The sequence below is a fragment of the Pelodiscus sinensis genome, chromosome 2 (assembly GCF_049634645.1).
Source record: "Pelodiscus sinensis isolate JC-2024 chromosome 2, ASM4963464v1, whole genome shotgun sequence".
NCBI classification, from domain to species: Eukaryota; Metazoa; Chordata; order Testudines; family Trionychidae; genus Pelodiscus; species Pelodiscus sinensis.
The window spans coordinates 119,563,014-119,583,772 of NC_134712.1; the positions used below are offsets into that span (position 1 = coordinate 119,563,014).

Below are 20,759 nucleotides of genomic sequence, written 5' to 3' on the forward strand. Positions count from 1 at the left end.
GCTAGATAGAGGTAAGCGTTCTAAGAGCTGAAGGGGCAGTCTGAGGAAATGACTTTTGAATAGAGGGGGACAAAATTCAGCATTTCCAGTTGATGAGAAATTTGTACAGTTCCAGATCTGAATTCAGTAGAATGATTTTTGAAATTCTTCACAAACTGAAAAGTCTGGAAAAAAATCATTTTGGAAATACCAACATATGGAACCCTACCTCCAATTCATCAAGAGGCTATTTTTAGGTAACATTTCAGGTTTGAGGAATCAACATTTTCCAATCTCTAACTAGTTTTACTTTTTGGTAACTTAAGTTCCAACTGGCCTGTCATGACAACTTCTTTTCCCTGATTTGCGGAAGTGGGAACTGTTGTCACCTGTGCCCATTGTAGCAAAGGGATCAAATACAAGTAAATTAGCAATGTCTACACTGAGCTGTTTTAAAAGTGAAGCTCTTCCAGTGGTGGGGCATGGAGAATCTGTAGGGAAACAACTAAGAATGGAGAATGACATCCTTTATTTCTGAACACTCCTACAGACCCAACCTATTTTGTCCAGAAAAGTTTTACCATGGTCTAAAGCCATGCCTATGAATCATCAGAGGTAGTTCAAACAGATTGCAGTACATTTGCAAACCTATTTGATCCTGCTACAAGGCCCAAGATTCTCTTCCTCTTTCTTGCATTTCTCATCCTGCCCACAAATCTGGTGCTATTCTAGCTTGGGAGGACACTCAGTAATGTGTCCAGAACTGAAGTGAGGACACTTGTGGAGAGAGTTACCACAGTAGATAATGGAGTTTTCCTATTGAGGAAATTTGTTTAATGGTGGAGTAGGAACACTAATTCCACCGTTATTATAAAGGGAAAGCTTAGCTCTGATAGGGGAGTCAAATTATCAACAGCTCAGAGATCAGTGTGATATAACTCAAGTTCCCCAATTTACCTCACTGCAGCCTGAGCAGTAACACCAAACTGCAATTGGTGGGGCTTTTGCGACCAGGAATTAAAAAAGAAAAAGACTGTGACTATTCATTTTACAGATTGGGAATGATATATCAAGCAGGTAGTTCTTTTCCTAGCAGCAGAATCAAAATAGGGATCATGCTACAAGGACTATTGAAAACTGAACTATAAGAGAAACTTGCATGTCTCTATAATAGGAATAAGCAAGATGTGATGTTCCATACAAAAGACACACACACACACACGGCAAGCAAGCAAAACAAAAAACAAAAACACCTGACTGCAGCAGAACATCAGGTCCATACAGTTGAAAACTATGCCACTTTCCTCATTTTGCACAACACAGAGCATACCTGAGTTCAGATTAGTTTGATCTGGGAGGAAATGGCACTAGATCAAATCATGGGCAAACTATTTACATATTCTTAAACAGAGTCTTCATTATGAAGTCCTTATGAAATAAAATGTCAAACTGGTCCTTTGATGGACTGTTGTTTTATATAATCGAACTGACTCTTAGAACACATGACAGGAATTTGTGGCATACTTTCTATGAACTTCCATTTTTTGTTCTTTGAAGAAAAAGAAGATGATAGAAAAGAACATGCACAAAGGACTAAACTGGAATTGGCATTCAAATTTTAACACTGACTTCCTAGGGGCGTGCATTATGATAGCACCTTTACTTACATGATTGCATACTATTTTGTAACTACTGAAATAGAGGGTCACACTTTTCTAGGGTTACCAGATGGTTTTAAAAAAATACCAGACACACTTGATCTCAGATTGGGGGAGAGAGGGTGGTGCTGGCCAGAAGGTGGTAAGGAGAGGGGGGGGGGGGGGGAAACCGGCTGGCAGGAAGCAGGGCTGGCTGGGACAGGGTTGGGAGGAATGGGGCTGGCTGGGGAGAACAAGCCACCTGGGAGCAGGATTGGCCAGGAGGTGGTTGGGGGGAGCAGGGGAGAACTGGCCAGCAGGAAGCGGGGCTGGCCCAGGTGCACACAGATCCTGGGGTGCTGCCTATCCCATGCATGGTCCTGGTGGGACACATGGGTGAGTCTGGTCCCGGAAATTCTATCCTGCCCTGCCTCCCTCCTCTCTACTGCCTAGTTGCATACTGCCTAGCTGGTAGACATGCTCACGCAGCATGTCTACAAGCCAAGCAGTACGCAATTACATACTGATACTCATGATAATAATAAAACTTAATTAGAAAATACTGGACATTTACCGTAAAATCGCAAGTATAATACATACTTTTTCTGACTTTTTTGGGGTCAAAGTCAGGGTGTACATTATACATAGCTGTTATTTTTTAATGTTTTATTTTGGCAGCACCCTGGCTTGCTGCCTGCCCAGTGCTCCTTTAGGCAGAGCCCAGAAACTTTCCTGCTGCAGCAAGGCGCGGGGGTCGATGCCCCACCAGGCTCCCAGACAAGGTGAGGAGCCGGCGGAACCACCAGGCTGCAGCGCCCTGGCTCACTGCCTTCCTGGTGCTCCTTCAGGCTGCAGCCGGGGGCCCCTGTGGCAGGCACGAGCTCAGCGAGCATCAGGAAGGGAAGAGGCTGTGCAGTCCGATCCTCCCGGGCAAGCCTGCAGGTTGGAGCAGCATGTCCCTGCCTCCTGCTCTCCTGCAGCCGGAGGCGGCCACCTGGAAGTGGGCAAGGTTAGGCTTGGTACTGGCACGGTGTGCAGGCAGCTGTTTGGGAAGGCGGGGAGCAGGTTTCAAATTCCACCATCAGCTTCCCAGGCAAGCCTGCAGGTGGGAGCAGCGTGTCCCTCCCTCCTGCAGCCCCGGGCTGCCTCCAGGAAGCGGGCGAGGCTGGACCTGGTGCTGGCGGGTCAGCTCCTGACTGTGGGACAGCCACCTATTTGCAGAAGTTGTGGGGCTGCTAAGCTCGATGGCTTCAAACCCCGGGGTGCATTATACATAGGAGGTCAGATTTTTTCATTACACTAAGATTCCAAAGTCAGGGTGCGCATTATACATAGGTGCTCATTCTACTCATGATTTTATGTTATATGTCCGGTATTTTCTCAATTTGTTTCCCAGACAGAAAGCTCAAATACCGGACTGTCTGGTTCAAAACCGGACACCTGGCAACCCTACACTTTTTCTTATATGATCTGCAAGAACCTTTGTGGGCCTCTATGCATTTTACAAATTCCTGTTTGGAGCATAATTGAATTCAATATGTTTCCAGTGTACTCATCAATATTCAGTCTGCCAGACCATAATTGTGACTCTTGAGGTTAGGGGCAGAGGAAGGAGCACCTTGTAAATCACACAGAAGCCATTGTCAGAGCCTTACAAGATCCACAGAGGCAAGGCAAGAGAGTTCTGCCAGTCTCTCAAGTGGCAGAGAGATATAGGGTCAGTTCCAGCCTTGTATGCTAGGCAATTACTACAACTTAACTTTGCTGTGCACATACATACAGAGAAACCTTTCTTGGATGTACACTTAAGTTAGGGCAGGAGAGAGGAAAATCAATTGCACATGCTTATATCTCAATTTTAGATCACTCAAACTAGCCAAATTGAAACCAATTTCCTTCCTATTCCCCTCAACAGGATGATCTCCTGGAAAAATTTCATTTTTCAAAGTACAGCCATTTCAACTGACTTTTTAAAAATTAAGGCTGTTTAACTGTTTAATTTTGATAAAAATGTACTCCCGCCCCCCCATTCTCCTCAAACTAAATAGTTGAACTCTTTTTGTTCCTACTTTAGAAACAAATTAATGCTCAGACAGAGAAAATTTCAGTCAGAAAGCTGAAAGTTTCAGCTGAAAGTTTGGAAGGACTGAATACTGGAAATTGTTGTTCAAAATAATTGTGGCATGGTCACCCTCACTGTAAAATGAGAGGTTAATGTTAATGCTTTACTCTCATAACCCTTTGTTTTAATCTGCAAGCTCCAGAGCATTGTCAAAAATTAGTACAGAATCCACAACTAAGTCTGTAGATTAGAGGCAATTTTCCTGAGAAAATAAATGGGCCAAGTTGAGAACATGTGCATCTCATCGGTGTGTGTTTAGATTTTACTTCTGCCATGGGCACACTATAAGGGTATGTCTAGACTGCATCCCTCTGTTGACAGAGGGATGCAGATTAGGCAGGTCAACATTGCAAATGAGACAGGGATTTAAATATCCCGTGACTAATTTGCATAAAAATGGCCACCACGTTTTGCCGACTCAGCACTTTGTCAGCAAAAAAACGCAGTCTAACGGGGGATCTGTCAAGAAAGAAAGCCTTTTTCGACAGATCCTGTAAACCTCCTTGCAGGTTCTTACTAGGTGCTCACTACCACTGACTTCTATGAGAACTTAGGAGACCTCACAGCTTTTAGGATTTAACACCTGGGCATCCATGCCCATAACTTGATTTTCTCAGTCATAATGCTATTAAAATCTTTTTGAAAGAAAAAGCACAGATTTTCCCCTCAAAAATCAAACTCTTTTCACTCAAACTTTTAAAAATATTAAATAATCTTTCTGCAGAAAGAGAAGGGAAAAATCTAATTTTACGAGAGCAATATTCTAGAAATTTCAAAATAGGTGCATACAAACACTTTGAAAACCCATTCCTTAATGACACCCAGCTATAATTATATATAGTGCCAAATTCTTTCATCATATATATCTATGAAGCCCTGTTTAATGCAGTGGTAGCTTTGTTTCAAGGATAATTTGGACAACATTTTTTTAATTTAATTTTTTTCCCATACAAAAAGAACAAATCACGGTGTATGTGTGCTTTTTTTCTAATATCAGAAGAGATTACTATACCCAACAGATATTTATTAAAAAAAACCCATAAAAATGTGTGCAAGATAACTGGCTCTCCAGCTCAAAATAGCCATCTTTCATGTTAGAACAGATTGTCCAAACAAAAGAAGTAACACAGACGAGTCCTGCCTCTCTTTCACTTAATGGAGGAGTCACTATACAAGTATTGTTGAACAAAATTGGATTGTTGGAGTAAATTCGATTGTATTACATTCAAAATGTACTCTCAATGCATTAAAGATATTAAACATGTGAGTTCAACAACTGACTGAGAAATATAGAAGTAGTTAAATGACTGCATAACTTGAGTTAAAATAGATGCTATACAAGAGTTTAAGGGTTGACCCGCTCCTGAAAGGTGACTTGCTCTGCCAATTATCCTTCAAACTTTGTGTGGGTGTTTGGTGCATTTATCAAATACAAACATAATTCATTTTAATATAAGAGAGAGCAAGACTTTTTAGTCACTGGTACTCATCCAATTCTGCTGTCCTTCTGAGACAGCAGAGGTCTTTTCTCCCTCTCATAGTCTTTAAGAGGGAATGATATTCTCACCTGCCCTAGTTCTCTTAAACCTCAGTAAAAACGTGTCAGTTTATAACAGATGCAAAAATGCATACTGGGATAAACTTATTATTGGCTCAGAACAACCATCACACCCCTCCCAATTATATGTTCACCTACTCATGTGGTGTGCACCTGTAGCTTGTTGGCAGTGTACTTGACAATATCACAAAAGATTTCTTGGGTGAAAGCTAAGCTTCTGTATGCCTGCCTACAAGCTGCTTTGATTTCCCTTAGACTAGCTAAAATAACCATTGTCTGTTGTTATAATTATATTACAAGTATGAGTATAAACAGCTGGTGACCAAGTTAAAAGTGGGTTAAATGCATTTTAGGCTTATAAGTATGAAAAGAGGCTGATCTGTTCTCTGCAGCTGGTGCAGATGCATTAGCTCAACTGTTGTCATGGCTATTTATGCAAGCATGAATTGGGTTTAAGAGTCTGGTTTTTAAAGAGGTGGTTATTATTTTAAAAAACTATGTAAAACGAATCAGGGATGTGAAAAATTTGCCCTTGTAAAATTTCTCCAAAGAGATCTGTATCTGATGAGTACTGAATACAGAGATGGAATCAACCCAGGAGCCTGGATCAGGTTGGGTACACAAATTTGACTGACAGGACTTCAGCCAATTTCTCTACTGGATATAAACACTGATATAGTCTCTATGAAATGATGTAAGGAAAGATGAATGCTGAAATTAGAGGAGTGAGCAGGTGACGGCCTCTGTAACAGGTGATGGGTTATGTGGAGGAAGTAAGGAGGCAGAGGCTCTTTGCAGCTAGGGCCATGTGAATAGAGTGAGTTTACCTGGGTGCGTGGAATGGCTAAAACAATCTGTTTGGGTCAAAATCACCTTGGAAAAAAATGGTACAAGCTCCACTGGAATTGTGCTTGTCATCTGCGACAGACCTCCATATCCGAAGTGGAAATGAAAGAGACTCTTAATTTTTTTTAATTAAATAAATATTATGGGGATTTTTTGAGTATGGAAGACTAATTTCCTAGATATAAATTACATATTCCTGGGCATGATAGCAAATTCCTTTAGCAAATATTCACTGAACCAACAAGAAAAGGACTCCATTTTATGGCTAATATTGGTAAGTCAAGGACAACCTTTGTTCAAGTGATCATTAATTAGTTCAATTTAAATTAAAACAAAAATACGTCTTCAACTACAGCCCTTGATTTCAAAAGGGCAAACGTTAAGAAATTAAGGGATTTATTCAGCAAAGTTGACAGGACTGAAAACAAGGATCCATATGTAGAGGAAGCTTGGAATTACTTTAAGTCAAAGTTGCAGAAACTATTTGGAACCTGTTCTCCAAGCGAGGGGGAAAAAGTGGAAGGAATGGTTGCAAACTATGCTGGATGACTGAGCATATTAAACAGGTTCTTAAGAGAAGATATATTTTGCAGATTGAAATGTAGGGATATGGTGAAAATAGCCAAGAGCTGAGCAGAGTTAGCCCTTGCAAAAGGAAATTAAAACCAACAGTAAAAGATTATTTGGCCATAAACATAAAAAGAAAAAAAAAAGAAAGAAAAAGTGGGACCACTAAACTCCGAGGGTGGGGTAGAGATTAAAGATAATCTGGGTATTGCCCAACAACTGAACAAATAATTTCCCTTCGTTTTTAATAAGAAGAGTGAGGAGCTTGGTGGTAGTGGCAGGATGGTGAATGTGCATAAGGCAATAGAAGTAGAAATGACCACATGCATGATGTAAGCAAGACTCAAACAGTTGACACAAAGATTTTAATGAATCCATAAACTTTGGGGTCATAACAGATGACCAGAGAATTGTCTATATAAAATGTACCATAGTGATTCCCAAACTGTGGGGTGCAGCTCCCCAGTGGATGCAGAAATAATATTCAGAGGGCTGCAGCAGAGCCCAAGGAGGCCCTTACATGGTCGTGAGGGAACATGGGTCAGCCCCACTCTCCCTGTTCCCAGCCCCATTCTCAGCGTTGGTCCCTGTTCGGTCCCCCATCCATAATTCCCAGGGAAAGAAGATGCAGAATAGGTAATGGGGGTTTAGGAACTACTGATATACAGAATAAAGCAATTAAAAATCCTCTGCTGCTCCATGCTAACTCATTTAGAGTCTGTCTACACTACAGGACAAAATAGAATTAAGCCATGCAACTTCAGCTACGTTAATTGCATAGCTGAATTTGAAGTAGCTTAACTCGATTTTTAGTGCTGTCTACACTGAAGGAAATTGAAGGAAGTACACTTGCCCTTCTACTTTCCCTTACTCCTCATGGAAGCAGGGTTCCTGACATCGACTGGAGTGCCCCTTTCACTTCGAATTAGCTGACTTCACTAAACGACTAATTCGAACCCTGGAAAATCAACAGCAGCAATGTACATCTTCCTCTGCAGTGTAGATGTACCCTTAGGCTCTCATAGTTTTTCCAGTGCAGTGTAGACATTTGGTCTCATGCTCGAGCCCTGTCTCTAAGACCCTGAGAGTAGGAAAGGTACAAGAGATTGGATGGGTAAAAGAGGGTACAATCTGAATTTTCACACTGTGATTAAACTGCCCCTAGTCCGACTCCTGGAATAGATCAGTCCTCGGTATTTAATGAGAATGCAGACATACCCATAAAGAGTACTTATATTGAGAGAGAGAGAGAGAGAGAGACCTATATATAGTATTAGTTTGATCTCAAATGCATGCAAGATCTTGGAACAAATTTCAAGAGAGACAATTTAAGACAGAGGTAAACAATAATTGGGATAAATACAGCATGGTTTTCAAAAGGTAAATCATTTCAGAACAACCTGATTTTGTTTTTTGAGAAGATAGGAGATTACCTAGACAAAGGAAATATAGTAAATCTAATCTACCCCAATTTTAGTAAAGCATTTAATACATTTTCACAGGGGAAATTATTAAAATTGGAGACGATGGAAATTAATATGAGAATTGAAACACATTCTGATTACAGGGAAGACTATAAGAGGATGTGATGAAAGATGAACTGTATGGTTGGAAAGAGGTTACTAGGTCCTGGTCTACACTAGCTAGGTATTTTGAAATAATCCCCTTATTTCAAAATAACAAGAGGAGCATCCACACTACCAGGCCCGTTATATTGAAATAACGGGCTTGTTATTTCAAAATAACAGCTCTTGCTTGTCATGAGAAATAGCACGATTTCAAAATTGTTATTTCAGGAGTTATTTCAAAATAACTTATTTCAAAATAATTTCCTAATGTAGACATGCCCTAGTAGAGTTCTTAAGGATTAGTCTTTGGACCAGTCTTGTTCTCAATAATCTGGGTACAAAATGTGGCAGTGTGCTAATAAAATTCGTGGATGCCAAATATTTGTGGATTGGGAGATATTGCCAATGAAGAGGTGGCCCAGAAAATTATACAAAGCGATTTGAAGAACATTGACAACTAGAGTTGTAGCATGGGATGAAATTAATGATGTAGTCTTACACTTAGGGACTAACCATGAGAATTTTTTTCTATAAACTGGGGATTTACCAGTTAGAAGCAATAGAGGACAAAGAGGAAGTCCTGGGTGCTCTGGACGATCATATGATGAATCTGAGCCACCAGTGCAATGTGACCATGAAAAAGCCTAATGCAATCCTAGGAGACGTATTTCCAGTAGAGACAGGGAAGTATTATACTAAAGTACGAGGCACTAGTGAAATCTAATCTGGATTCCTGTTTGTGGTTTTGGTTTGAACTACAGAAAATGGTGGACTGTATGAAATTTAAAATACTTAAGTCAAAATTTGAGGACTTCAATTACTTGGCCAGAGTTTGTGGGTCTATTTCAGAAATGTGCGAGTGAAGTTCTGAGGCCTACAACATGAATGAAGTCAGACTACATGATCATAATGATGTATTCCATCCTCAAATTTCAAATCTACTGACAGTCAAAATCTATGTACTTTTAAATACAGTTTCTAATGCAAAATTTAGCAAATGAACCAATTCCTGTATGAGAAAATATGAACTGGCATTATGGCTAAACATGCCAATATTTTGCTTAATTTTAATCTTATTCAATAATGAGGATTCAAAAGATCAGCTAAAATGTGAACATCATTGGGGTATACTAGGAGCACAAAAGTTGAGACTATGTAAACAGAATGAACAAGTGAGAGAAGATCTAAAAAAAGGGACAAAGTTAGGGGTGTAAATCTAGCAAAGTGACATTGAAGTCATTGGATTATTCCAGATGTACACTAATTAAAAGAGAGAGAGAGAGAGAGAGAACACAGAATTCCAAACCAAATGAAATACTATATTATATAGAGCAATTACTTGCGCTAGTTTAGCTTTTAGGATGAGGGGCATCTCAAGCGTAATACATAGAACAATTTAGAACATCAGTTCAAATTAGAGGACAAGTCCAGGAGATGCAAAAACATAACCCAGTTTTGCAATCCCTTGACTTTGTGACTTTTGCAGAACCTGAACTATCACAAGGTTCAGATACGCTAATTTGCAGGACTGGCCGTTAGAAAAATCATTTGAATTTAAAAAAAATAATTTTGATTTGGAAGTTATGAAGGAGGAAAACAAATGATGGGTACCAAGTATAGGAATGAGCCACACCAAAGTTTGAATCATCCACCCCAAATATGTTGCATATATCCATATTTTAAAGTATTTAATAGATTAGGTCCCAAAGTATCTTCCAAGGCTTTTGGAATTCCAGTGTACCATCTTGTCCTACTTAATCAGAAATTGGAACTCTTGATACCTGGGATGAGAAAAAGTGGCAACAGTAACTTCATGCTTTATCACTGTCTCTGAAGATTTGTGAAACGCTTCTCCTTCCAGGACTTACAAAGACCTTGAAAATGGCTGAATCTTTGGATTAAAGAAAAACTTGTATTCCCCCCAAAATGGCCACAATACAGCACACTGATTTGATTGTGTCACTTTTTCCTGATTTTTATGTAATGTTCTTAGACTATCATTGACCAATATGGGTATAGAAACATAATACTGTTATTTCGGGTCCTTCATTTGGATTCAGATCAAATATTCCCCAAATCTAGACAGTATCTGGCTCAGAAATTTTTTTTATTCAAGGCCGTCTCCATCTGTTAAATACTGCTACACTGTAGCAACACAGACACTATAAAATTCTAACCTTGGACCAATATAGACCACTGACATTTGCTTTTGTGACTTCATACCACTCTCTTTACTAGTAGTCAAATATAAGGGCTTGGAAAAAAATACTGATTTTCACTTGAGAACATTTTCTTGCTGGAATTGAAAATTAAGAACCAAAATCAACAATAGCCCAATATATCACATACAACGCTCAAAATTGTAGTCTAAGGTGACAGAATTAAAAAAAAGTATCCTGGTGATAGAATTAAAAAAAAGTATGCGTCTATAAAGCCCAATCAGAGGAAGAGAGTGTGTGAAATTAAGAGGGAAATAATAATAATTAGCATGAAAGAATAATTAAAGGAGCTGGAAGGAATTCAACACCATTTTCATCTAAAAGAAGGGTCTGAAATGAAATCCTTGCAAAACATCCACTGAAATCCAGTAAAAATCCTAAATGAGATCAAGACCCCATTGTGTTAGATGTGTGCATGCACACACATGCACAAACGGAGAAATGGTTCCTGTCCCAAAAGATCTGGCAATCTAAGCAGACAAGGTAAGTAAAAGTTGGAAAGGGAAACACATGCAGGGAACTTCATTTTGAAAAGGGCTCAACTTTTTAGGCACTGATCCAGCAAAACAGTTAAGCCTGAGAACAGTTCAAGTGAAGCTGTGGGATACGTGCTCAAAAATCAGCTATAAAATTGAGTGCAGAGAGGGAAAGTGACTTGAAGGTCACACTTCAGGTAGGTAGGAGAAAGGACATGTAACCCACTTTCTAACTCTGTGTTCTCTTCACTATACTATGGGGCTACGTCTAGACTGGCATGATTTTCCAGAAATGCTTTTAAAGGAAAAGTTTTCCATTAAAAGCATTTTCGGAACAGTCTAGATGCCAATCTAGACGCGCTTTTCCGCAAAAAAGCCCCGATCGCCATTTTAGCCATCGGAGCTTTTTTGCGGAAAACAAATCTGAGCTATCTACACTGGCCCTTTTGCGCAAATCATTTGCACAAGAGGGCTTTTGCCCAAACGGGAGCAGCATAGTATTTCCGCAAAGAGCACTGATTTCTTACAGTAGGAAGTCAGTGTTCTTGTGGAAATTCAAGCGGCCAGTGTAGACAGCTGGCAAGTTTCCAGATTTTGTGGAAAAACCAACTGCTTTTGCGGAAAAACTTGCCAGTCTAGACACAGCCTGGGAGTTACTTGTGGTAAATGGGATGCAGACAATCACATCCACATACATTTGCAGGCCCTTCCTCCTGCACCCCTGTCAATAATAATCAGAGCAGAGAAAATAACTCAAATATACATAACTTTGAAGGATGAATTTGAGCACTTGAAGAAGAAAGAATCCAGGTGTTAAATATATTAGGCTCAATCTTCTTATCATTCAGAAAAACATGACTTAGTGCAGGACAACAGGGAAGATGGTAGACAGCCAAACTGCCCAGTGGGTGGTGTAATCTACAGAGAAACATCTGAAAGGGACACAAATATACAGCAGAAAGAATTCCGCAGTTTTTTTGCTTATCTCAAAATTGTCCCAAACATTGTAGTATGCTTGTAGTCCTTTTCATTTATGCAAGCTGAGCAGTTTGGGGAACCCATGGTGTGTCCAGGGCTTTGAAATCATTTGAAATGAGAAGAACACAACCTAACAGTGAGATAAAAGAGTATCCTCAGTATGTGGGAATTTTCTTAAGCCCGGGTGTATGCAAAATAGGACACAAAGATCTGTCCCTCAGAGTGCACATACTACATTTGTCCCATTATCAGAATAAATAAATTCCAGGGAGCAGGAAGAGAAGAAGTCAGCTTTCTACAAATACATTTATTCTGCTGGGGGATTGATAAAAGCTTCACATATAGAGAATCACACAATGGGCATTAATGCGAATGGCTGAATCTCTCATTATGGTAGCTTCCACTGTACTTCCTTAGTCTTGTGTACGGTCAAATTTGTCTTTTTCCAACCTTAGATACGCTCAAAGCCTAGGCAGAGTGGAACAAAGGCTTTCGTACCTTGATATTCGACATAAAATTAAGTTTTTTCCAGATATATTCCACTGTGAATCTCAATATAACAGAGTTAAGTACAATAAAGAAGAGTTTTTTGTTAAGCATATTTGGAACAAAAAGAATCCCAATAATGGGAATGGTATATTGCCAGATGGAAATGGTAGGATTGGAGATTAAGCGCAGAAAAGGAAGAAGGTGTTTAATAAATAAGTCTTTTATGTGTTGGGAAAAAGCAGATATATCATAGGAGTAAGATGAAATATTTTCCAGTCCAACAGTAGCTCAGAGAGATGTTAAACAGCAGCTATTAAAGATCTTTTAAAGAAGCAGGTCTGAGTAGCCTGAATCCAAGAGTTTTTAAAGAGCCAGCCAAGGAGTTCAGAGGGACTGTTAATGTTGAGTTTAAATGGTTTAATGAAACAATGTGGAGTTCCAGGACACTGAAATAAAGTTAATGTTGTGCCAATATATAAGAAGTATACAGGACTTCCTAGACAATAACAGGGCTGTTATCCTGATGTTGATCCCAGGGAAAATAGAGTGATAATGAGTAGATGATATAAGTCTTGACTAATAGAGAATTAAAGTATGGCATTAGTTATAATACCTATCAAAATGGGCTTATGGAAAATAGATATTTTCTAACTAGATATCTTTTAAAGTGGAATTACAACTCTGTTTGATGGTGTTGATGGCAATAATGTTGATATAATAGACTTCTAGAAGACATTTGACTTGGTGCCACACAACATTTTGATTACAAAAAGTGAATACAAAATTAATGTGACAAATTGATTAAACACAGACTGATAGGCATAAAAATGTAACTGTAAATGAGGAATCACTGAGCAGGTATGTTACCTGTGGGGTCCCACAGGAATCAGTTTTTTGATCTTACACTACCTAACATTTTTATCAGCAACCAGGATGAGAACATAAAAAGAGCTCTGATAGGAGTAAATAATGAAGAGGACAGGACACTGACACAGAGCAATCTACAATGCTTGGAAATGCTGGATGCAAGAAAGCTGTGCATTTTAATACAGAAAAATGTAACATTACACGTTTAGGAACAAAGAATATAGGGAACCCTGGGGTGCACGCAGCATTTCAAATTGGCATCACAGCATGGAGCCCGGGGTCTGGGTACTGTCCCATCTAGTGTCACTGAGACCACTTAGCCCTGGTCTACACTAGGGAGTTATTTTGAAGTAACTCCTCTTATTTCGAAATAACAAGCAGAGCGTTCACACTACCAAGCCCATTATTTGGAAATAAGGGTCTGGTTATTTCAAAATAACTCCTGTTTTCCACAAGGAATAACACTTATTTTGAAATAGTTATTTTGAAATAGTGGTAGTATGGATGCTCCAGTGCTGCCATTTTGAAATAACTACTCTCCAGAAACATTCAAAGTAATTACTCTCCAGTGCTTTCTGGGGCTCTAAGTTGAAGTAGCCCACCCACATTAAGGGAGCCTGACTCAGATTAATTCTGAGGCTTCTCTGTATTGTTGACACACTCTTTTGAAATAACTTATTTTGAAATAACTCCCAAAATAACTATTTCAAAATAATTTCCTAGTGTAAACAAGTCCTTGCAGAAGGAATAATGAGTCTGTACTACAGCTTTAGCTAACGCCACTGCCTTTTAGCTTGCATGGTAGAGGCTCATGCACAATGCTCCCATGAGCACAATGCTCATGCACGAGTTCTCAAGCTCAATTCAGTTACATAAGGTCAACAAATTCAAACTGTAAATAAGTAGGGTTGTCAAACAATTAAAAAATTAATCATGCTTAATCATACAATTAAAAAATTAATCACGATTAATTGCGCTGTTAAACAATAATAAGAACACTATCTACTTAAATATTTTAGATGTTTTCTACATCTTCAAATATATTGATTTCAATTACAACACAGAATACAAAGTGTATAGTGTTGATCCCAGGCTCTGTGTGGCGCTGCTCCTTTGAAACGGGACACTGCAGCATTTCAAAGGGGCAGCCTGCATGGAGCCCAGGATCAGCTGGGGACTCCAGCTGACCCCAGGCTCCATGTTGTGCTGCCCCTTGGATACACCATGGCGAGCCCGGGGTCAGCTGAATAACACTGCCCCTTTGAAATGCTGCTGCAGCATTTCAAAGGGGTAGCATCACAGGGAGTCAGGAGTCAGTTGTGCGGCACTGCCCCTTTGAAATGCTACCACATTGCACAGCGCTGCACATGCAAGATGCCTGCAATTAACATGCATTAATTTTTTTAACGTGTTAATTCTTCCTTGCGTTAATTGCAGGCATTAATGTGCGTTAATTTACAGCTCTATAAATAAGGCATAATCTTTTAACAGTGACAGTTAAATCACCACTGGAACAACCTACTAAAGATTGCATTGGATTCCCCCTTACTAGCAATTCTTAAATCAGGATTGGATTTTTCTTCTAAAAGATTTACTCCAGCTCAAATAACAATCAATGAATTAATTATGATCTATGGTATTCTGGAGATCAGACTTATGGGATAGATTGGCCTTTGGTCTGACTCAGTATGGCTGTTCATATGTTCCAGGCTATGGCTACATTACAGGCTAGGTATACAATTCCCTTGCTCATGATGTTCACATACTTGTGCTCATTGATATTGTTCAGATATAAATTGCTATGGTAGTACAGACAGTGGCACTGCCTTACCACACTAACTACATACCCACTGGTTTCAGGGGGTTGGGTGATCAGCATGATTAAGGTATGTTGCCCCAGCTACCACCTGTACTACACTGCTATTTATATTTGTGTTCGCTCAATGAGAGCTAGTGTGTGTATGAATACATGAGCATGGATGTTGCACCCCACAGTGGTGGAGAACCTAAGGCCCGGGGGCTGGATGTGGCTCCTGACTTACCTGGATCCAGCTCCTGAGGCTCAGGGCTCCCCGCCCCTCCCCCAGTACTGGAGGGAGTTGGAGCACAAAAAAAATCTACTAGCATGGCTTCAACGAGGCTCTGGTGTGCAAGGGGAATGTGAGGAGTGGCTTCCTGCTTCTCAGTTGGGAGCCATGACAGTGAGGATTGGTTCTGGTTTTTTTGCTTCACTTGTGTGCAGCCCATGACAATTTTTCTATGGATCAGCGGCCGCCCACCCAAAAAGGTTCCCCCACCCCTCCCTAGCATGTAGTGTAGGCATATGCCTAAAGGAGAGGAGCTGCCAGTGGCTTATCAGAGGTGCTGAGCCCTTTCAACTTCTGTTAAATTCAGAGAGATCCAGGTGCTCAGAACCACTGAAAATCAGGCTAGGAGCATCTGCCACTCCAAGTAGTATATTCCTAACATATAAACAGCTCCCTGAAATGAAATCTGTTTCCTTACCTGTGTCAGATATTCCAGTCAGGGAGTTTGGTATCAAGTTTATTTTAGAAGAAATTCAAAAGTGAGGGTATGTCTACACTACCCTCCTATTTCGAACTAGGGTGGTAATGTAGGCATACCGCACTTGCAAATGAAGCCCGGGATTTGAATTTCCCGGGCTTCATTTGCATAAGCCGGGCGCCGCCATTTTTAAATCCCGGCTGGTTCGAACCCTGTGCCGCGCGGCTACACGCGGCACGAACTAGGTAGTTCGAACTAGGCTTCCTAGTTCGAACTACCGTTACTCCTCATTCCACAAGGAGTAACGGTAGTTTGAACTAGGCTTCCTAGTTCAAACTACCTAGTTTGTGCCGCGTGTAGCCACGCGGCACGGGGTTCGAACCAGCAGGGATTTAAAAATGGCGGCGCCCGGCTTATGCAAATGAAGCCCGGGAAATTCAAATCCCGGGCTTCATTTGCAAGTGCGGTATGCCTACATTATCCCGCTAGTTCGAACTAGCGGGGTAGTGTAGACATACCCTGAAAGAGCAATAAGCTCCTTCTTTATGAAATGAATGATTTTAAAAAGTCAGGCACAAAGTAATAGCTTGTCCAAGGAGTGAGAAAATAAGACAAAAAAGGGCAACTTAAGACCCATAGAAGGCAGAATTCAAGTTAAACTGTGGGACTTGCCGAACATACTATTTCCCACTTTATTTTTACTCTGTTGTTCGCTTTTCTTCCTTGTTTCTATGGCATCAGTTTTACTCAGAGCACAGATTGCTTGTTTCCAGAAGGGGAAAAAAATCAATATGTGGGCACCTTCTAATTTAAATATGAGCAACCTTGCCTATTTCAGCAGTTCTGATATCCACACCTGTTTTTTCATCTTTATTTTTACTTGCTGTCTCTTATAGGAAGCACATTTTATTTCATACATCTCCTTTCCCTCAGTTCTGTGATTCACTCAATCCCTTTCATTTAATGCTTTTCATTTTTTTCCCTTTCCAAGCAGAAGCAAGCGGAGTATGAGAAGGTGAAAATATGCTCTTCAACATTTCTTCTTCCCCCCCTCTTCTGCTCCATTTAAAATCTGCTAGGATGTACAGAAAAAGCAGGTGGCATTCACTTATAATAAAATAATCACACAACTAACTTAGCACACCTTACAACATTCTTAACCTATTACAGTAAATTTCCGATAATCTGGCACCTTTAGGACCCAGGGGGTGCCGGATTAACAGATATGCTGGAGTACTGGAAGGGGGGCTATGAGGGATCTGGGGTGGGAGTGGGGGGGTCGACGAGGAACTACGCAGCGTGGGAGAGGGAGGCGCTGTGGGACCAACCCTGCAGCACCCCAGTTGCTTTGCCCCCGGCTTCCCCAAGTCAGCCGCTGGTCAGTTTCAGAAGCAGCGGACTTGGGGAAGCTGAGGGCAGAGCAGCTGGAGTGCTCTACCTCAGGGCTTCCCCAAGTCCACCGCTGCTGAAACTGACAAGCGGTGGACTTGGGGAAGCCAGGGCAGAGCAGCTTGAATTGTATGGCTGGCCGGGGCACTTCCGGGGTCCAGTTGGTGCCGGACTATCAGGAGTGCTGGACCACTAGATGCCGGACAATTGCAGTTTTACTGTACAAGGTATACAGTCTTACAATGTTTCTGTCAGATAGCCATGATAGTTTATTGTGATCAAATTACTGATGGGGGAGGGAGGGAAGAGTCAGAAAGTTTACATCCTTATCCTGCAAAAACTTAAGTACATACTGAACTGTATGACCAGCACAATGTTAAACTGAATAGCTCAGACATAAATGGGATGAATGTTATGTAAATATCTACTGGAAGGGGGCATAACCTACTTAACTAAGGTGGGGAAGGAGAGGAAAGAAGGCGAGTCAGATTCTGAAGACACTCTGGTTCACTTCCCTTGTACCTTAGGCAAATCACATCTGTGTTTTCAATCCCCATTTCTATTACAAAGATAATAGCTCCCAGGAGCGTTGAGGATAAACATACTGAAAATGGTGAGATACTCATACAGCACAATAATGGGAGCCAATGTAAGTAAGTGAGATGGAGGCAAGAGCATGTTAATAAAGCAGAGAACAAAATCTAGGTCGGTTGCATTCCAGTCCTTTGCTCTAACCTCTAAATGATGCTACTTGTCTTATAACTTGCAAGTTTTATTTTGTATTTTCTTCTGACCTACTTTTAATTGTCCTTGTAACAGGAGCTCTCAACCTTTGATTATTTTACTCAAGGAACTAGCAGATTTTCTTCCTACTACTTCCTACCATTCTTCTTGACTATGGTCCCCCGGCTGCTGTCTCCATGTTAACTGCCAATTAAAAAAAATTGATGTTTTAGTGTAGAAGAACTTCAGGAGCTCTGCCTTACCTAGATATCCTTCTCCTGTGCATTGTCAGTACAACTCCTGGCACTTTGCACAAAGTTACTGAAGAGTAAAAGTTTTAGATTTGCCATTTCACACACTAGAAAAATTTCCTTTTTTAGGCGGGGAAAAGGGTGCGGCTTAAATGGGACTCCCCTTTTTACTTTTCTCCTTTTGCCTGGAAAGGGCCTTTCCTCTGGCTGAGAAGTTTTGGACACACTTTTTCTCAATTTGATCAATGCAACACTGACCACCAGGGAGAAGATGATGTTGCTTGAACATGAAGGTCCCTCTTAAGAGCTCAGCATACTATTTCTGCCGTTCTCCCAATTTGTATTTTGGCTCAGCGAGCTGTGGATACAGATGAGAAAAACACGGATCTTATCTAGAGTCTCATTGACTTCCACGGGTTTTAGATCAGGCCTTGTATGTTACCCTCAAATTCCAGGAATGAATTAAAGAAAACAACCTACACTGAACCGGTAACCCCTCTAATGAAAGTTGTTACAAATGCATGATAGTCCTATGGACAAATATTGACAAACACCCATATTTAGATAAAAGTACTTAAAAATAATTCAAATTACATACATTAGAAAGGAGAAGTTAGTTACATTTTATTTTAAATTCTGCAGACAAAGTCATAATATGTGGATGAGGGGGTGGAGAGTTAAAGGAAAATTAACACCAACTTTTCAATGTTACCTTTTGAATTATTTTAAAATAAAGTCTTTTCATTGTCAGAAGCAGTGGAAGAAAAAAAGTATAGAAGAAATATTAGACAAACCTTTGTATTCTCTAAACCAAAATCATGCACAATGCTATATGAAACAGAGCATAGCAACTCATTCTGCATTATTATCCAAATGGCTAGAAAATCAAAAATTCAAGCTTCCAAGAGGATAAAAAGAATGCACTGTATTTACCCATATTTAAGTCACTAGACAGCAGATAAAAGTTTGCAATGCCAGGAGAATAAAAAAGGAAAGTAAATCAGGCAAAGGTCACTGGAGGCCAGCAAGCAAGAGATTAAAGACAGTTTGCAGAACAAGAAGTTCATTTAAACACAGTAATTTGAAAACAGGCACACCAGGAGACAATCTATATTATCTTTTATTTGCTGAATCTTTTTGCTTTTACTACTGCCAATTCCACCCCTGCAGTTCAGACCTGGCAGCTAAATCTCTGATGCTTTCCAGCAGCTTTTACAAAACAGATACGAAACCAAGCTAGCAAAGAAATAGGCTAAAGTACTCACTTTCTCTGTGTGCAGGTACAGTGAGCGAATCTTTCTTTACAGCATCATCTAGAGGCTTGGGAACTCTTGACAGCAGACATCTTGGTGACCTAGAAATGTCTGAGTCTATGACTACCATAAACTTCTCATTAATGGTTTTCAAAGTTATTATATACTTTTCAGCAGTACCATGTATATCTTGGCAACATAATGAGTTAGTCCATTCATTCTAGTGCCCCACAAAGGTGATACCTTCTTGATATGTGAGACTCTGGGGTGGATAGATTCTGCAGAAGGAAAAAGAGGAGAGCTAGCTAGCTATTATCTACATAATGCAATTTTTTTGAGAAAAACCTATGAGGTTTTATAATTGAAATTACATAGACGAGATGTAATTACATATACTAGATGGATAAAGAATATATATAATCTATTTTGTTGCTATGTATTTGTTGACAGGTTTTTATTTTCCGTATAAAAATGTCTACATGCATTAAACCTCTTTCTCCCTAGAAATAATGTCTTTTTCACCAATCTCGTTACAGCAGTTGTGACATTCTGTACAACTACCAAAACAATTTTCCCCCAGTTATCAATGCGTGTTTTGGGATTCAGGCATTTTTCTATTATATTGACAATGTTCTATTCCTTTTTTTAAAAAACAAGTCATTTGGCCTATATAAAATTTGTGCATAATTTTGTACTTTAGTAAAAGGCCTAAAGGTCTGTTTCATAAGTCATATGTGATGCAATGGGCAGGCAAAGCTGGGGGGGGGGGGGGGGGGAGGAACATGTACTTTATTACTGTGATCACTGATTTAAATGGGAATATTATGGGATCTCATACAAAAATAATGTTACCCTTCTATCCCCACCTTCAGGCCTACATTGTTACAGTGCCTTACCTTAATACCATGAAAATGGAAGTGTGTCTTCATTTATCTCCCTGTTGGTAAATTAAACTCCAGCTGGTGGTACATCAGAGCTCAAGTCTTCTCCAGTCCACTTTCAGGTCAGGTTCTAGATGACAAAGTAAGCAACAGGTGTGGTCACACTCTCTCCTTGCTTCTCATAAGTCATATGTGATGCAATGGGCAGGCAAAGCTGGGGGGGGGGGGGGGAGAGGAACATGTACTTTATTACTGTGATCACTGATTTAAATGGGAATATTATGGGATCTCATACAAAAATAATGTTACCCTTCTATCCCCACCTTCAGTGCTACATTGTTACAGTGCCTTACCTTAATACCATGAAAATGGAAGTGTGTCTTCATTTATCTCCCTGTTGGTAAATTAAACTCCAGCTGGTGGTACATCAGAGCTCAAGTCTTCTCCAGTC

The 20,759-nt window shown here is 40.1% G+C and overlaps 1 long non-coding RNA gene across 2 annotated transcripts in view; it reads right to left on the reverse strand.

Moving 5' to 3' along the window:
• The window catches only part of LOC142826769 (uncharacterized), a 169,329-nt gene extending 148,880 nt beyond the window's left edge, over positions 1-20,449 (reverse strand). Inside the window, exons 1-3 of one of the 2 annotated variants that reach the window (XR_012901003.1) lie at positions 20,324-20,449; positions 19,440-19,705; positions 18,433-18,532 (exon numbers count right to left, since the gene is read on the reverse strand). This is a non-coding gene — a long non-coding RNA (uncharacterized LOC142826769). The remainder of the gene's footprint in view (positions 1-18,432; positions 18,533-19,439; positions 19,706-20,323) is intronic. The other variant, XR_012901004.1, reaches the window with a different exon arrangement.
• Between the last annotated feature and the right edge of the window lie 310 nt (positions 20,450-20,759).